This window comes from Sus scrofa, chromosome 13 (assembly GCF_000003025.6).
Source record: "Sus scrofa isolate TJ Tabasco breed Duroc chromosome 13, Sscrofa11.1, whole genome shotgun sequence".
In the NCBI taxonomy this organism is placed as follows: domain Eukaryota; kingdom Metazoa; phylum Chordata; class Mammalia; order Artiodactyla; family Suidae; genus Sus; species Sus scrofa.
This window is the reverse complement of record NC_010455.5, coordinates 79,765,507-79,778,374: the sequence shown is the minus strand read 5'-3', so window position 1 is coordinate 79,778,374 and position 12,868 is coordinate 79,765,507. Positions and strand designations below refer to the sequence as shown.

The 12,868-nt window shown below is 42.9% G+C and overlaps 1 pseudogene; it reads right to left on the bottom strand.

Annotated features, from left to right (window-relative positions):
• On the bottom strand, positions 3,888 to 6,740 carry LOC100739361 (annotated as a pseudogene).

The following is a 12,868-nucleotide window of genomic DNA, read 5'->3' as shown; positions in this document are numbered from 1 at the left end:
AAAAAGACACTATAAAGAATGTGAATACAAATAAGCCAAAAAAATGGGAAAAGATAATTTCAACACACATAAATAAAAAAGAAGTTCTAAAACTCAGTAAGCAACAGGGCAAAAGTCATAAACATATATTACACAGAAGGTGTTACATGAGTGGCCTATATATGAAAACATGTCGACCTTATGAGTAATCAAATATAGCTTAATTACATGATGAAATACCATCAGATTAGAAAACGCTTAGAAATATCACCATACTAAGTGTTTGCAAGGATGTGGTACCAAGGGAACACTTATCCAGTACTCACAGAAATATAAATTAGGACAACTATTTAAGAAAGCAGTTTGGCTTTATCTCCTATTGTTAGGGTCCCACACTCTACTACCCAGGAATTCCACATCTAGGTTTTTTTGTTATAAGCATAAAGGTAAAAAGTCCAAGATCCCTGTTTTAAAGTTAAACATGTCTGTATTTAATTCCCCAGTACAACACAACCCAAGTATTTAATTTTGTAAAAATTTCCTTCTCTTCTCTGAGCTTCACTAATGAGGACTGAATAAGCTAATTTTTTAATATTATAATACGTCAATAGCACATTTGAATACAAAATTTTATGATAAAATTTTGCTACTGCTATTAATAATTACCACAGTATGGCCTTCAACAACAAAAACTGCAATCAGTCCATTTAACTTGAACATTTTTAAAAGCTTTTTTACCAAAGAAAAATTGCATTTCCAATTTGTCTGGAATGAAAACAGTTTCAAGAACATGTGAGTGGGGTTGGGAAGGAGTGACTGATAATGGGGTAAAGGCTTTTCATAACCTCAAGGGAAATCCTAGAAGACATTAGACATTGGCTACTTCTAAAAGTAAGCAGGAAATTTATAGGATTGTATTTTGGCTATTTTCCCAAGAATGAAAGTAACAAAGGTCGGGGGCACCATATGGGCATCCAAGGAGTACTCCCCTACACTTGCTTCAAAAAAAAAAAAAATCTCCTGTACTGCATCGCACTAAACCTGACCCCTCCTCTCTGGCTGGAGGCGGGGGTTATACTGAGACATCCTGCAGCCCCAGGTCTTAATCTCGGTGCGCACACGGGTGAGCAGGAGGAGCTGAAGGTTCCAATCCGCGGACTCAGACACCTCTTCCCTAGAAGCCTGACGGCAGGACTCCCGAGAGGTGGCCCCAGAGCTCCGAGGATTCGCCGCTCGCCGCGCCGGCGCGCGGTCACGCCTGTCGCCGCCGAGACCCGTCCGGGCGTGCAGGACCGAGCCTCTCGTCGCCCTGTGCCAGGCCCCGGAGGTGCCTTCGGTTGGTCAAGGGAATTGGCGGACGGCCCGCGGCCCCAGCGCTGCCGACCCTGCGGGCCGGTGGGGACCAGAGCCCGGAGGACCCGGCCCTGCCAATCAGCGCTGACCCGGCGAGCCCGCGGGACCCGAGTCCGAATCCGAGTCCGAGTCCGAGTCCGAGGCGTCGCCCCGCCTGCACCAAGAAGCGGAGCCCGCGGCCTGCGCCGCCGCGGCCGCGCTCCCCTCCGTGGTGGACCTGCTGCTGGAGCCCGAGCCCACGGCCGCGCGGCAAGTGTCTGTCGGCGATCGCCTCCTGGTGCTGGTCCCCGAGGCCCTCCTGGGCTCGGGCGCTGAAGGTGCCTGGGGCCCAGGCCTGCCACCGGGCGCTTTCCTGAGCGCCCCGGGGGAGGCCCTGGCCCTGGGGGAGGGATTCTTCTGCGTGGCTGTCCCAGAGGTCGTCATCCAAGCGGAGGCCCAGGAGGTGGAGGACGCGGCCGCCCAGTTCCAGGCGCCTGCTATGGATGCTGATGCCTGCTCAGTCCCTGGTCTGTGCAGACCCGCCACCGCATGCCTGTGCGTCCCCACCGATGTCACCGACGACGAGGATGAGGACGCATAGGGCTTCGACCCAGAGCCCTGGCCTCCAGCTGGCAACACTAATTCTGAGAGATGCTCTCCTCACCTTGACTTCAAGCTGGACTTGCACCTTCCAGAGGCCCTCCTCGACTCACCACTCCAACCTTTATCTCCCTCTCCCAGTGCAGGTCTCCACCAGCTCCCCACACGCCCTCACGGCTCTCTGCTCAAGGCCCAGAGTTGCCTGATCCCAGAATGAAGTGCCTCCAAAATTCCTTGCCACTCAGCTTTGGCATTTAGTGATCTACCTAGACCAATGGTGAGCAGGTGCCATGGCTCACAAATGAAGCATATTCATTCATAGACAGTGGGCAGCTGCGGGTTTATTTTGGTTCTGTTTGTTTGGGGTTTTGTTTTTCAGCAAAATGCCTCGATGGTTAGCAGCAAAAACTTTTTTTTTTTTTTTCCTTTTTCAGCCCTACCCAGCAGCACATGGGAAGTTCCCCAGCCAGGGATCAAATCCCTGCCAGAGCTGCAACCCACGCCACAGTTACAGGGCTGGATCCTTAGCTCACTGTGCACAAGGGTGGGGGCAGGTGGTGGGGGAAATCCAACCTGAGCCTCCACAGAAACAAGCCAGATCATTAGCCCACTTTACAAAAGCAGGAACTCCAAGTTTTTTTTGTTTGTTTGTTTTTTGTTTTTTTAAAGCAGTTCTGGTAAGGACTTTTAGCAAGAATAGACCACATATAGACAACCATGGATGTTAAGATCCCTTGCCTCTGCTGCATGATCTGTTCATCTCCATGTATTCTGGTCTTTAACTAGCAGTAAAGAAATTATAATTTTCTTCAAATACGTCTTGAATTTTTGGATAAAGTCTGATCACCAATTTTCTCTTTCTTTTTGCTTTCCTAACTTTTCCCTGGACCTGGTCAACCAAGATAAATGCATATCAAATAAATAAGTGAATAAACAGCACAAACGTAATACATAGGACTTTTTGGAAACATTTCTAAAATTTAAATTTAAAAATTAGTGAAAGCCATATCTAATGGGAGGAGGAAAGGGGAAGGTATGACTCTGTTTCCTTATAGAAGCAGTTTGTACAATGCCATATCTTCCTGTACTTTAACAACCAAATGGATATTTCCAAATTTCATGGCAGTCTGGGCTTTGCTTTAATTTCCCTGGGAGTGGTAAGAAGAACAGCTACTCCCTAGGACGCACTCAGCTTCACATCATGAACATTTGGTCTAATTTCTTATTGATGATTCTTTCATGCTTATGAGCTCACTACCCAAAATTAACAGCTGCTATTTCTTAGTAGTAGTATTTTTTTTTCTTTTTTGGCCACCCCACAGCATACGGAGTTTCCAGGCCAGGGATCAGATCTGAGCTACAGTTGAAGCCTATGCTGCAGCTGCAACAACATCAAATCCTTCACCCACTGTGCTAGGTTGGGGATCAAGTCTGCGTCCCAGTGCTCCAGAGATGCTGCCAATCCCATTGCACCACAGTACTGTTTCCTTAAAATCATTTCTACTATAAAGAAAAGAAATTATTACAGATAATGTAGTCATATCCTTTGATCCCCATTTCCACCCATTTCTGAAGGATTCTCATATAAAGCATTTGGTGGGTATCATTCTAGTCAATATGTGAATGCTACATGTATGTAGATAAAAATAATCAGTTTATGTTTCTTTGTGGACAATTAAATTTTTATAACTTGCATTATATTTTTCAGTTTACTTTTTTCTTCAACATTACTTTGAAATCATGTATATATACATATATATATGATTCATTTCTCCAAAAGACTTCAATTTCCATCATATGAATATACCATATTTTATTCATTAATTTATTAATGCACAGTTTTTAGTATTACAGACAAAACTGCAGCAAACAGCCTCACACTTGTCATCTCATGCACCTGAGGAAGAGTTCCTCTAGGAAATAAAACTTAGTTGTATTGATGGGTAGCATGATATATATATTTATAGTTTTCTTACTTTTTTTTGTTAATAAAAACATTTATTTTGCATTTTATACAGAACAATCTGAAGTCTGCACCATGACTTGACAGTTACCCAGAGGTTTACAGACAGTATTATCCATCTCAACAGTGTGGTTCTGGGGATTAGGGATCCACACAAACAAGCAGGAGTGGCAAAGGAGGAAGGGGGCACAGCAGGAGTGTATTTTAATCCCTTCTTAAAAAGAAAAAGAACATTCTGAGTCACTGGAAACCTGTGCACATGGGGCTTCTACAACAAACACTGTACTGTGAGCTCTTGGGGAAGGGCAGGATGAGGACCCTGATAAATAAAGGGATATTTGCTTATGGCAGAGGATGATGAGGGAGGTTTACTTGTTTTAACGCCTTCAGCCCTAGTACCTGATATTCAAAGGAGACCATGTCCAATCTTTAATCATTTCCCTGTTCAGAAAGAGGTGCTAGTTAGTACTCCTGGGATCTGGCCATGAAAATATCATGCTGGTCATTCCCAAGATCCTATTCTATAACCCACAGCATACTAGGGAAAAAAAAAAAAGGTGACAGGATAGTGGCTTGTATTCCGGAGAAAAGCTAAGTTCATGTTAAGCACTGATAAAGCCAAATAACTGGCAAAGACCACAGATCAGACACTGCTATATTATACAACCTGCTGGAAGAGGTCTCTAATAGGGACTGAGGCGGAAGATATAGAGCAATCTTGGCTTGAGGCGCAGCAGGTATAGAAAACCTGGAAAGAAGTGAGTGTTCAAGTAGTGGGGAGTAGAACACTTCCAGATCTTAATTTTAATAGGCTAATTTAAAGAAGAGAAATAAAAAAATCAAACACTGGGTGCCAGTCACAACAAATGCCACGACCTTTATGATCACCTGGTAGCATTAAAAAAAATAATAAAATTAAAAATAAAAAAGCCAAAGCAACCAATATAGGTCTTGCCTAGGAAGTGTCTTGTGTGGATGGGAGAGATTAATGGAGCTTGGTACAGCCAACAATCCAACATGATTCCTATGGAAATAGAAGGGGCAGAGTCCTGTTTGCTGGCCTAATAAGAGGTGGGCAGAGTAGAAAACCAAAAGCTCTGAAGTGACTGCAGATTCTCTGCAACCAGCTTTGACCTAGGGAAAGAGGAGCCAGATTCTTACTCTGGAAATAGTGTGGGGAGTGGGGATGGGCAAACCTAACCCATACCACATGCATTAGTGCTGGTCATTCTACAGTTGATGAGCAACTCAAACCAGGCAGGGTAGAGGAGCTGGTTAAGGAAGAAGGGGTTACTTTTCATCTCTTAAAATCTTAATTTATATATTTTAACCTCAAACTTATCATCGATGCCTTAGATACAATTTAATCTTGTCTTTTAAAGCCCCCTGAAACAAAAAGGATACTTTTTCTGAAGATCCCTCACTTTCTGGTAGTTTCCTCCCAGTCTTCAGTTTCACCCTGACTTAGAGTCCACAAATTTCATCAGACCATCTGTGCTCATGGACTTGGGCCTCTCTAGAGGGAAGCCTAAGGCTCAGCTCCAGATGAGCTATGCTAATACACCCAGTGCCCGTGATACCCTGAACAGGACTGTGTAGTAGTTCATCTCCGTCATGCCATAGTACTGGAGCAGCACCCCACTGTGAGCATCCACATTGGGCCAAGGATTCTTGGCCTTGCCCTGCTCCAGGAGGACATTGGGCACAATCTCGTACAGCTGAGCAACCAGCTTAAACACGGGGTCATGAGGCAGGCGTTTCAGAGCAAACTCTCTTTTGACAGGTATCTTGTGGATCAGTCTTCCTTAGTACTGCATGGCCATAGCCTGGGACAACCTGTCCTGAGTTGAGTGTGTTCCAGATGTAGTCTCATAACTTCTCATCTGATACATCTTTGCCAACTTCTTTCTGTAGCTGTGTCAGCCAAACAAGCACTTCCTGATTTGCCTGCCAGTCCATGTAAGGGCCCTGTCAGCCCATTCATGGCTGCTGCAAAGGACAAGTAGGGGTCTGAAAAGGCACTGCCCACCAAATGGCTGGTATAAGCATTTAGACTGCCACCTTCATGGTCACTGTGGATGGTGAGGTACAAGGGCATGAGCTCCGTGAACTGAGCATCAGTATAGCCTAACATGTTCGTGAAATTGTGGGACCAGTCCAGCTTAGAATCAATGGCCCTAATACTGCTGCCCTACCAGTAGATTCCAGTAGATCTTTGCTGCAACACAAGGTAGCTTTGTGATCAGATCCATACAGTCTTCATAAATCAACTCCTAGTACTTAGTTCGGAGGACACCCCCTGCATATGCTCGGGCAAAGTTACTTTCACTGTTGAGGGCTGTAATGGCTGCACTAAGCTGAGACATGGGGTGTAGATTCATGGGAAAGTTGTCCAGCAGGTGACCACATGGGAAGGCAGAGCTGCCCTCTTTGCCCACTCTTTTGAGAGGCAAGTCACCTACCCCTCTGTTGGGATCTGTCCAATTACCAGCAGCCAAAAGAAGCCCTCTGGCAGGGGTTCTTTCCCACCCTTAGCCTTGGGCAGCAGTTTCTGGCATTCAGGGACACTGTAGCCTCAGAAACAGATGCTCTCATCAGGATCAAGAACCAACGTTTCATACACCAATCCCTTCATGCCTCTCACCATACATCATGTCCACAGTGATTTGGCCCACCACCATCTTGCCATGTTGACGCCTGAAAGTCTTAATTCTGGTTTGCTCCTTAGGTATCAGGTCAGCCAAAATGCCTTTCAAGTTCGTGGAAGAAGCGCTGGCATGCCAGGCAGCAAGAACAATACAGGATGCATTCTTGGCTCCAAAGAGCTGGGCGCTGCAGTAAGTAAAGCCATGGTGGTGGAATTTGGAGATCTGGTGGGGAGGGAAGGCGGGAAGAGAACTGTGGCAGGGCAGGAACGGGACCGCCGCCGCTGCCCCAGAGGCTGCACTAACTAGGAGGACAAGGTTGAAAGGAGGCTGCTAAGGGAAAAGGTAGATGAGCGGGCCTAGTTTTCTTAAATATCACCAAATTGTTCTCTATGGTGGTTGCAACAGTTTAAAATGCCCCAGCAGTCTTTCACCAAACCATATCATCAAATTTTAAATTGTCTGCCAATGGTATCTCATTTTTTAAATTTGCGATTACCTAACTACTAGTAAGATAGAGCAATTTTTCAAGTGTAAGGGGCATATTTTTAAAAGCAATTTCAAATACATTTTCATATATTATAAATCTATCTTTCAAATTATCACCCATCAAATCTATTGGCTTTAACCTTTTCAATGAGTTATCTGCTTTAACCCAGATAAAAGCAGTTAGCTTTCAGCCTAAAGTTTCAAAACTGACTCTTTCCAGTCCATTCCTTGGAAAGTGTCATGAGAATCAAATTTTCTCCAAGCAGAAAAAATTAAATTTTAATTTATTAAGCAACTTTTTTTTTTTTTTTTGCTTTTTAGGGCTGCACCTGCAGCATATGGAAGTTCCCAAGCTCGGGTCGAATTGGAGTTAGAGCTGCAAGCCTAAGCCAGAGCCACAGCAACTCAGGATCCAAGCTGTGTCTGCAACCTACACCACAGCTCATGGCAACACCAGATGCTTAACCCACCGAACAAGGCCAGGGATCAAACCTACGTCCTCACAGATACTAGTCAGGTTCATTTCTGCTGAGCCACAATAGGAACTCCTTTAAACAATTTTTAAATATCAACAGCTGGAAGTCTGGAAGACTGAACGTAGAGTTTTAATAGAAATCATCATGCAGAGAGGACTGAGGAATTCTAACCAGATGAGAATAGAAAGAGGAAAAGGCTACTCTTACCCAAGAATAGAATGTGGAAAATAAAAGAGGGACAGCATAGAGAATGTAAGCATTCATCACTAACATGAATCATGATCTTCAGCTGCTATGAGTAAAACTCCTTAGCAGTAGTTGAAGAGAAGACCAAGAAAGAGGAAAATTTTTCCTTACTTTCCACTTAAGAAACTGGGGCGGTGGGGGGGAAGAAAGATGGAGGATGGTACTCAGATCAGGTTAGTCTGCCCTCCACCATACACCAGCTACTATTCTGAAGAGAAGGAGAGGAGATAGTCCAAACAGGAAACATTTATAGAATGATATATGTGCTATTTGAAGGAGAATCAGAACCAAAAATGTCTGAGATTCACTTAACTGGAAAGTTTATAGTGTGCCTATTCCCCACCCCTCAACCCTAAATCCCCCATACCAATGAGATGGAGGCCCATGAGGAAGATAAAGTCAATTATGTAAATAAATAAGTTATACTTTCTTTGTACAACTGAATAGAAATATGTTCATTGATACATTTATTTCTGTTTATTGTACATTCATATCCTTGACTCTTTTTTCTATTAGACATATAAGACTTTTCTTTATCCATTTGAATTTTTATATATTCAAGATATTAATCCTTTATGTTTTATAGATTATAAATATTTCCTTCCAGTGTGCCACTTGTTTTCTAACTCATTTAACTCTACACACCCTTATAATTCTTATACAGTGACATTTCATGATCTTTTATGGTCTGCATTTTTTGTGTCTTAAAAAAATCTTTCCTTGAGTTCCCACTGTGGCTCAATGGGCTAAGAACACAACTAGCATCCATGAAGATTCGGGTTCAATCCCTGGCCTCACTCAGTGGGTTAAAGATCCAGGATTGCTGCAAGTTGTGGCATAAGTCACAGATGTGGTTTGGATCTGGCATGGTGTGGTGCAGGCCAGCAGCTGCAGCTCCAATTTGACCCCTGGCCCAGGAACTTCCATGTGTCACAGGAGTGGCCCTAAAAAGAAGAAAAAAATCTTTCCCAATAAAGCTAATAAACATATTTCCCCCAGTCTTTCCTAATGGTTTATTTTTTTCCAATTTAGATATCTAATTTCTTAGGGGTTTTTGGTATATAGTTTAAAGTAGGGATTAAATTTTTAAATATTAAAAGACACTGCCCAAAAATCAGTTATTGAATAATCCACCCTTTACAATTTATAATACCAATTCTGTTCTAAGCAAATTTCCACCATATGATGGCCAACTAAATACAATTTCAGATGAACAAAAAACTGAGTTTTCTTTAAAAAAATCCTATATTATGTACTTCAAGCTGAAGGATAGTAATTCCAAGGTGGAAGTTATAAGAAGTAGAACAAAGAAGAACAAAGAGAATGGTAAATATGTGAGTAAATATAAAGGAATAATGGCTGTCTTAAAGACTAATAATGTCTTAAAGGGATAAAAATGGGGATAAGATTAAAATATGCACCAACCATAAATCGAGTGAGAAGACAAACCATAGTTAGGGAAAAAATATTTGCAAAAGATGTATTTGATAAAGGACTATTAGCCAAAATATACAGAGAACTGCTAAAACTCAAAAAAAAGTTTTGAAAAAGCAGTTATAAGGAAAGTTCATAGCAATTAAGTGCCTATATTAAGATACAAGAAAAATTTCAAAAAGTAAATAAGTTTACACCTCAAAGAATCGGTAAAAGGAGAAGAATCTAAGCCAAAAGTTACTAGAAAGAAGGAAGGAGATAAAGATTACAACAGAAATAAATGAAATAAAGATGAAAAAAATGATACCAAAGAATGAAACTAAGAACTGTTTTTTTAAAAAGATAAATGGGGGAGTTCCCACTGTAGCACAGAAGGTTAAGAATCTGACTGTAGTGGCTAGGGTTGTTACAGAGCCAAGGGTTCGCTCCCCAGCCCAGAGCTGTGGGTTAGAGGATCTGGTGGTACTGTGGCTGCAGTGTAAGTCACAGTCATGGCTCAGATTCAATACTTGGCACAGGTACCTCCATTTGCCACAGGTGTAGCCATTAAAAAAAGATAAATAGCAATTCCCTTGTGGCACAGCAGGTTAAGAATCCAGCACTGTCACTGCAGCATCTCAGGTGGCTGCAGTGTCTTAGGTTTGATCTCTGCTCCAGAAATTTCTACATGCTGTGGTTTGGCCCCCCCCAAAAAAAAAAAAAAGGAAAAAACCCTACCCTACCCCCACAGAGCTTACAATGTAATGAGTTAAATTTGTATATGACACAACACATACATTAATCAAAATGAATAAATTTAATATATAGTATTTGAATAAATAAATTTAAAAGAACTTATCTATATAAATTTAAAACAAATCTAAAATAAAAATGAAATAGACTCATCAGGGAAAAAAAGAGAGGACTCAAAATCAGAAATGAAAAAGAAGACATGACAACTGATGCCACAGAAATAAAGATCCTAAGAGACTACTTCTCATAGGCCAAAAAAATGAATAACCTAGAACTATAAATCCCTAAAACTACCAAGAATGAATCAGGAATAAACAGAATATATGAATAGGAGTTCCTGCTGTGGCTCAGCTGGTTAAGAACCCAACTAGTACACATAAGGATTCAGGCTCAAACCCTGGCCTCACTCATTGGGTTAAGGATCCAGTGTTGCCACAAGCTGCATCAAAGGTCACAAATGTAGCTCAGATATGGTGTTGCTGTGCCTGTGGCATAGGCCTCAGCTACAATTCCAATTTGACACCTATCCCAGGAACTTCCATATGCTAAAGGAGCATCCCTAAAAAGGAACAAGAAAATTTTCAAAAAAAAGAAAACATAAAGACCAATTACTACCAAGAGACTGAAAAAGTAATCAGACAAAAGTTCAGGACTAGATGACTTCACTGGTGAATTCTACCAAACATTCAAAGAAGGATTAACACCAACTCTTCTCAAATTCTTCCAAAAAATAGAAAGGGAAGGAATACTTCTAAACTAACTTTATGAGGCCAGCCTTATCCTGACACCAAGACCAAACAAGAACACCACAAGAATAGAAAATTATGTGCCAATATCCCTGATAAACATAGATACAAAAATCCTAAACAGAATATTAGCAAACCAAATTTAACAATTCATTAAAAGGACCATACACTGGAGAAAAGGAAACACTCCCTTCTTACACTATTGGTGGGAATGTAAATTGGGGCAGCCACTATGGAAAACAGTATGGAGTTTTCTTTAAAAATTGAAGATAGAGGAGTTCCTGCTGTGGTATAGCAAGTTAAGGATCCAGTGGTATCTCTGAGGCAGTGTGGGTTTTATCCCCACCCCAGCACAGTGGGTTAAGGATCTGGTGTTCCTGCAACTATGCATAGGTCACAGCTGCAGCTTGGATTAGAGCCTTGGCCCGTGAACTTCCATATACTGCAGGTGCAGCCAAAAAAGAACTAAAATTAGAGCCATCATATAATTCAGCAATCCCACTCCAGGGAAAAGATGAAAAACCTAATTCAAAATAATACATGTACTCCAATGTTCATAGCAGCACTATTTACAATAGCCAAGACTGGGAAACAACCTCAATAAATGTCCATCAATAGAGGAATGGATAAAGAAGATGTATTACATATATACAATGGAATACCACTCAGCCACAAAAAAGAATGGAACAGTGCCATTTGCAGCAACGTGGATGAACCTAGAGATTATCATGATAAGTCAGACAAAGAAAAGCATCATATGCTATCCCTAGTATGTGGAATCTTGAAAAATGATACCAATGAACTTATTTACAAAACAGAAATAGACTCACAGATTTTAAAAACAAACTTATGGTTAGCAAAGGGGAAATGGGGGGGGTAAACTGGGAGTTTGGGATTGACAAATACATACTACTATATATAAAATAGATAAACAAGGGTGGGATCAAGGTGGCAGAGGAGTAAGAGATGGCACTCACCTTCTCCCACAAACACACACACAAAAATCTACATGTAGGACGACTGGTACAGAACATCTATTGAATGCTGGCATAAGACCATAAACCTCCAAAAAGGGCAAGAAAGCCTCCACCCAACTGGGTAGAACAAAACGAAAAAAAGAGAGGGAGAAAAAAATGAATTAGGATGGGACCAGCACTTCTGAGAGGGAGCTGTGAAAAAGGAAAGGAATCTGCACCCTTGGAGGCCACCTAACTGACTGGGAGATTAGCCAGGATGGAGGAGGAACCTCAGATCCTCAGAGAAAAAGCACAGCAGCCAGACTGAGGAGGGCAAAGCAGAGAGAGAACCACATAGACCATCAGTACCACCACCCAGGTCACCACAGTCTAAGACACTCAGGCAAGGGCTGTGCACTCAAACTCAGGCTTCAGAGGTCAGTTCCCGGGAGAGGACTAGGGTTGGCTATGTCAAGACAATCTGAAGGGCTAGGGAGCTGTGCGCCACGGGAGTGGAGTACCACAGCTGAGGGAGCACAAGGGGAGGACTGGGACCCCAGGAAAAGCAAGGCGCCAGTGTTAGGAAGAGTATGAAGAGGAGGGGCAGGGCTGCCATAGGAATGTCTTCCTCTGTGCACTTGCAGGCTCTTGGGCAGATGGGTACCTCTTGCAGTGGGAACAAACAGCCACAGCCATCTAGACTCTAGAGTTGGACAGGGCCCACCACCACTAGGGGTCTGTGAACAGGCACTACCTGCAGCCCCAGTCACCTCAGGGGTCACAGCAGAGAAGGGTACTGCAACTGAGTGCCACCCATTGCCCTCACTCCCCTGGGAATACACACACCCTGCTTTTGCCACCGCCAAAGGCTCTGGACATTGCCTACACCTTCTTGAGAGTCAATGCCACTTCCCAGGGCTCTGCAACCAGGAGCAGCCTGTTCCACCTCCCTGAAGATCCTCACCACTGTCAAGGGCCCAGAAACCAGGAACTCCTATGGGCCCTGCTCATTGCTTCCATCTCTCTGGAAGCATGCGTAGGCCATGACCTGGCACTCCCCCATGAAGGGGAAAACAGCTTGCACACTCCAAGGAAAAAGACAGCAAGCATCCAAAGCAAAAGCAGCCCTCATGCCAAAAATAAATAGTAAGCCCTCAAAAGCTACCTAGGGGTGCTCTCACATACAAATACCCCTCCCAGACTACAGTAGATGGTTGTTTTCCCTAAACTCACAGAATAAGAAAAATATAAGCAAAATGAAGAAGCTCAT